Source organism: Hyla sarda, unplaced genomic scaffold (assembly GCF_029499605.1).
Source record: "Hyla sarda isolate aHylSar1 unplaced genomic scaffold, aHylSar1.hap1 scaffold_1186, whole genome shotgun sequence".
Classification (NCBI taxonomy): domain Eukaryota; kingdom Metazoa; phylum Chordata; class Amphibia; order Anura; family Hylidae; genus Hyla; species Hyla sarda.
The window spans coordinates 1-6,030 of NW_026607809.1; the positions used below are offsets into that span (position 1 = coordinate 1).

General features: G+C 46.5%; 3 non-coding genes across 3 annotated transcripts; all 3 read left to right on the forward strand.

Annotated features, from left to right (window-relative positions):
* The first annotated feature begins 301 nt into the window (after positions 1 to 301).
* LOC130302915 (U2 spliceosomal RNA) lies at positions 302 to 492 on the forward strand. Its single transcript, XR_008853054.1, has one exon. It is a non-coding gene; the product is annotated as a U2 spliceosomal RNA (small nuclear RNA).
* A 2,089-nt stretch (positions 493 to 2,581) lies between these two features.
* On the forward strand, positions 2,582 to 2,772 carry LOC130302926 (U2 spliceosomal RNA). Its single transcript, XR_008853065.1, has one exon. It is a non-coding gene; the product is annotated as a U2 spliceosomal RNA (small nuclear RNA).
* A 2,086-nt stretch (positions 2,773 to 4,858) lies between these two features.
* On the forward strand, positions 4,859 to 5,049 carry LOC130302937 (U2 spliceosomal RNA). The gene has a single exon (XR_008853076.1). It is a non-coding gene; the product is annotated as a U2 spliceosomal RNA (small nuclear RNA).
* The last annotated feature ends 981 nt before the right edge of the window (positions 5,050 to 6,030 follow it).

Sequence of the window (6,030 nt, forward strand, 5' to 3'; positions counted from 1 at the left end):
TTGTGTGTGTGTTTCCTATGCAGATCCTAAGCCCAGTGTCACATGCAAGTAGGAGGAGTAAGAAGGGTTCCTGGCAAATCCGGGTTATGGATTGCATTTAAAAAGGCCCCGTGGGAGTGCAATGGGCCCCTGTCTTGCTGCTTAGCAATAATGGTATGGGTTTAGGTTCTGCTGTGTGTACTGGTGGTTGACTGCCCCCCAGCCCAGAGTGTGCATGGAAAATTGTCTGGCAGCCTCCCTGACAGCAAGCAGTGATAGTGCCCATGAAGGGGACCTTGTTGGGCCCGCCCCTTTCACGGTTATCGCTTCTCGGCCTTTTGGCTAAGATCAAGTGTAGTATCTGTTCTTATCAGTTTAATATCTGATACGTCCCCTATCTGGGGACCATATATTAAATGGATTTTTGAGAACGGGGGCCGATTTCGAAGCTTGCTTCCGTCGCCCTATGCATTGACCCGATATGGCAGTATCTTCGGGTACAGTGCACCACCCCCTTACAGGGTTAAAAAGAAAGATTCCTACTTTCATTGCTACCTGCTTGCTGGCTAGCCAGCTAGCCAGCCCTGTGGGCCTTGCTGCTGCTGCAGCCAAAAAACAAAAGGTGGTGCTGCTGCTGCTTCTGCTGCTTCTGCTTCTGCTTGTGTCTGGCCCCTGTTGGAGCGTCCAGGCACAGGACTTCTGCTGCTGCTGACTAAATGGCCTCCTTAATTGGATCATTTGAGTAGCCAGCACACCTGTGCAGGTAGGGCATGACATGATAGGCAGCTGCCTTGATAGCGGGTGGGTGCTGAATGTTCCTAATTGACAAAATAAGATTAATGCTTATGAAGAAATATAAAATCTCATCCCTTCCCCAATATCGCGCCACACCCCTACCCCTTAATTCCCTGGTTGAACGTGATGGACATATGTCTTTTTTCGACCGTACTAACTATGTAACTATGTAACATAACATGGGGGGGGGGGGTCTCCTGGCTGTTCACACAGGTGTGTCATTGCTGTACATTGACCATGCATTGCTTCTGTGGTATTGCAAAGGCAAAGACAAATGCTTCCAGCCATCCATTGCACTAATGGATTGGTCATCAGCTGGCTGTCTATGTCCCGCATCAATATAGACCAAAGTACAGAGGGTTAGGCTATGCTATTGTGCACCTACCTGATGCATCAGAAGGTGCGAGGCCCTTGCTAAATTCTGTGCACAGACTTTGAGATCTATGCTTTAGACTGTATCTAAACCTGCTCCAACATGGACTGACATTCTGGCCTACTTTCAGCCGATGCGACTTGTCTGTCGCTGAACAGTCGCTTTTTATGTATTCAGCACCTATGTATAATGTTGTAAAAATGCTCTAGAAGCTAAAGTCGCAGAAATGTCACACATATTTGGCCTGCAACTTTCTGTGCGACAAATTCAGACAGGAAAAATCAGTATAAATCCTTAGAAAATTATCCCCCAGTGTCTCCATCTGCTGGCGGTATTGAATAAGCATTGCTGCACTGATGGGGTATGCATTAGACGAAAAAAAAGAAGAAAAAGAAGAATAATACGCCCAGAAAAGAGGCGAAAAGGAGAAAAACGTAAAAAAACGTGAAAAAAAAGTAAGAGGAAGAGAAGGGAAAAAAAGGTGGAAATGGGTTTAAAAGTGATTTCGGCGGAGAAATATATATATATATATATATATATATATATATATATATATATATATGCGCACACACACACATAGATATAAACGTATTCTCCGTTGAGATATTGCAGCCGCTGCTGTGTCCAGGCCCAGGAGCCTTAGCACTGTGCTGTGATGTCACTCAATACCACTGACATCACTAGGTGTAAACAACATCTCTCCTTTGCTGTGTATGTGACTATGGAGCTGTTTGGTGATGTCGTCTATTACGGCCTTCATAGAAGCAACAGGAGATTGTTGCATCCATCTTGAACCCTCAGAACTACAGTGCTATGATGTCACTCACTTCCACAGGCCTTGCAGAGTGTAAACAACAACAACCCAGCTTTGTTGTGTATGTAACCAAAGGGATTTGTGATGTCACCTAGAACCTTCACAGCAGCGACAGCTTTATGAGGAGCATCAGCACTGCTCTGCCTGAGCAGAACCATCACCGCCATAGGTTGTCAAATAACCCGGATTTAACCCACACAGGTAAGTCCAATGGGGTGCAGGCATGTCCTCTATGCTTACAGCTTCCCGTGGGTGTTGGTTTGATACCGTTTGGGGACAGCCAAGGAGGCATCTGCAGGCAACAAAGGTAGGTGTGTGCTTGTGTGTGTGTTTCCTATGCAGATCCTAAGCCCAGTGTCACATGCAAGTAGGAGGAGTAAGAAGGGTTCCTGGCAAATCCGGGTTATGGATTGCATTTAAAAAGGCCCCGTGGGAGTGCAATGGGCCCCTGTCTTGCTGCTTAGCAATAATGGTATGGGTTTAGGTTCTGCTGTGTGTACTGGTGGTTGACTGCCCCCCAGCCCAGAGTGTGCATGGAAAATTGTCTGGCAGCCTCCCTGACAGCAAGCAGTGATAGTGCCCATGAAGGGGACCTTGTTGGGCCCGCCCCTTTCACGGTTATCGCTTCTCGGCCTTTTGGCTAAGATCAAGTGTAGTATCTGTTCTTATCAGTTTAATATCTGATACGTCCCCTATCTGGGGACCATATATTAAATGGATTTTTGAGAACGGGGGCCGATTTCGAAGCTTGCTTCCGTCGCCCTATGCATTGACCCGATATGGCAGTATCTTCGGGTACAGTGCACCACCCCCTTACAGGGTTAAAAAGAAAGATTCCTACTTTCATTGCTACCTGCTTGCTGGCTAGCCAGCTAGCCAGCCCTGTGGGCCTTGCTGCTGCTGCAGCCAAAAAACAAAAGGTGGTGCTGCTGCTGCTTCTGCTGCTTCTGCTTCTGCTTGTGTCTGGCCCCTGTTGGAGCGTCCAGGCACAGGACTTCTGCTGCTGCTGACTAAATGGCCTCCTTAATTGGATCATTTGAGTAGCCAGCACACCTGTGCAGGTAGGGCATGACATGATAGGCAGCTGCCTTGATAGCGGGTGGGTGCTGAATGTTCCTAATTGACAAAATAAGATTAATGCTTATGAAGAAATATAAAATCTCATCCCTTCCCCAATATCGCGCCACACCCCTACCCCTTAATTCCCTGGTTGAACGTGATGGACATATGTCTTTTTTCGACCGTACTAACTATGTAACTATGTAACATAACATGGGGGGGGGGGTCTCCTGGCTGTTCACACAGGTGTGTCATTGCTGTACATTGACCATGCATTGCTTCTGTGGTATTGCAAAGGCAAAGACAAATGCTTCCAGCCATCCATTGCACTAATGGATTGGTCATCAGCTGGCTGTCTATGTCCCGCATCAATATAGACCAAAGTACAGAGGGTTAGGCTATGCTATTGTGCACCTACCTGATGCATCAGAAGGTGCGAGGCCCTTGCTAAATTCTGTGCACAGACTTTGAGATCTATGCTTTAGACTGTATCTAAACCTGCTCCAACATGGACTGACATTCTGGCCTACTTTCAGCCGATGCGACTTGTCTGTCGCTGAACAGTCGCTTTTTATGTATTCAGCACCTATGTATAATGTTGTAAAAATGCTCTAGAAGCTAAAGTCGCAGAAATGTCACACATATTTGGCCTGCAACTTTCTGTGCGACAAATTCAGACAGGAAAAATCAGTATAAATCCTTAGAAAATTATCCCCCAGTGTCTCCATCTGCTGGCGGTATTGAATAAGCATTGCTGCACTGATGGGGTATGCATTAGACGAAAAAAAAGAAGAAAAAGAAGAATAATACGCCCAGAAAAGAGGCGAAAAGGAGAAAAACGTAAAAAAACGTGAAAAAAAAGTAAGAGGAAGAGAAGGGAAAAAAAGGTGGAAATGGGTTTAAAAGTGATTTCGGCGGAGAAATATATATATATATATATATATATATATATATATATATATATATGCGCACACACACACATAGATATAAACGTATTCTCCGTTGAGATATTGCAGCCGCTGCTGTGTCCAGGCCCAGGAGCCTTAGCACTGTGCTGTGATGTCACTCAATACCACTGACATCACTAGGTGTAAACAACATCTCTCCTTTGCTGTGTATGTGACTATGGAGCTGTTTGGTGATGTCGTCTATTACGGCCTTCATAGAAGCAACAGGAGATTGTTGCATCCATCTTGAACCCTCAGAACTACAGTGCTATGATGTCACTCACTTCCACAGGCCTTGCAGAGTGTAAACAACAACAACCCAGCTTTGTTGTGTATGTAACCAAAGGGATTTGTGATGTCACCTAGAACCTTCACAGCAGCGACAGCTTTATGAGGAGCATCAGCACTGCTCTGCCTGAGCAGAACCATCACCGCCATAGGTTGTCAAATAACCCGGATTTAACCCACACAGGTAAGTCCAATGGGGTGCAGGCATGTCCTCTATGCTTACAGCTTCCCGTGGGTGTTGGTTTGATACCGTTTGGGGACAGCCAAGGAGGCATCTGCAGGCAACAAAGGTAGGTGTGTGCTTGTGTGTGTGTTTCCTATGCAGATCCTAAGCCCAGTGTCACATGCAAGTAGGAGGAGTAAGAAGGGTTCCTGGCAAATCCGGGTTATGGATTGCATTTAAAAAGGCCCCGTGGGAGTGCAATGGGCCCCTGTCTTGCTGCTTAGCAATAATGGTATGGGTTTAGGTTCTGCTGTGTGTACTGGTGGTTGACTGCCCCCCAGCCCAGAGTGTGCATGGAAAATTGTCTGGCAGCCTCCCTGACAGCAAGCAGTGATAGTGCCCATGAAGGGGACCTTGTTGGGCCCGCCCCTTTCACGGTTATCGCTTCTCGGCCTTTTGGCTAAGATCAAGTGTAGTATCTGTTCTTATCAGTTTAATATCTGATACGTCCCCTATCTGGGGACCATATATTAAATGGATTTTTGAGAACGGGGGCCGATTTCGAAGCTTGCTTCCGTCGCCCTATGCATTGACCCGATATGGCAGTATCTTCGGGTACAGTGCACCACCCCCTTACAGGGTTAAAAAGAAAGATTCCTACTTTCATTGCTACCTGCTTGCTGGCTAGCCAGCTAGCCAGCCCTGTGGGCCTTGCTGCTGCTGCAGCCAAAAAACAAAAGGTGGTGCTGCTGCTGCTTCTGCTGCTTCTGCTTCTGCTTGTGTCTGGCCCCTGTTGGAGCGTCCAGGCACAGGACTTCTGCTGCTGCTGACTAAATGGCCTCCTTAATTGGATCATTTGAGTAGCCAGCACACCTGTGCAGGTAGGGCATGACATGATAGGCAGCTGCCTTGATAGCGGGTGGGTGCTGAATGTTCCTAATTGACAAAATAAGATTAATGCTTATGAAGAAATATAAAATCTCATCCCTTCCCCAATATCGCGCCACACCCCTACCCCTTAATTCCCTGGTTGAACGTGATGGACATATGTCTTTTTTCGACCGTACTAACTATGTAACTATGTAACATAACATGGGGGGGGGGGGGGGGGGGGTCTCCTGGCTGTTCACACAGGTGTGTCATTGCTGTACATTGACCATGCATTGCTTCTGTGGTATTGCAAAGGCAAAGACAAATGCTTCCAGCCATCCATTGCACTAATGGATTGGTCATCAGCTGGCTGTCTATGTCCCGCATCAATATAGACCAAAGTACAGAGGGTTAGGCTATGCTATTGTGCACCTACCTGATGCATCAGAAGGTGCGAGGCCCTTGCTAAATTCTGTGCACAGACTTTGAGATCTATGCTTTAGACTGTATCTAAACCTGCTCCAACATGGACTGACATTCTGGCCTACTTTCAGCCGATGCGACTTGTCTGTCGCTGAACAGTCGCTTTTTATGTATTCAGCACCTATGTATAATGTTGTAAAAATGCTCTAGAAGCTAAAGTCGCAGAAATGTCACACATATTTGGCCTGCAACTTTCTGTGCGACAAATTCAGACAGGAAAAATCAGTATAAATCCTTAGAAAATTATCCCCCAGTGTCT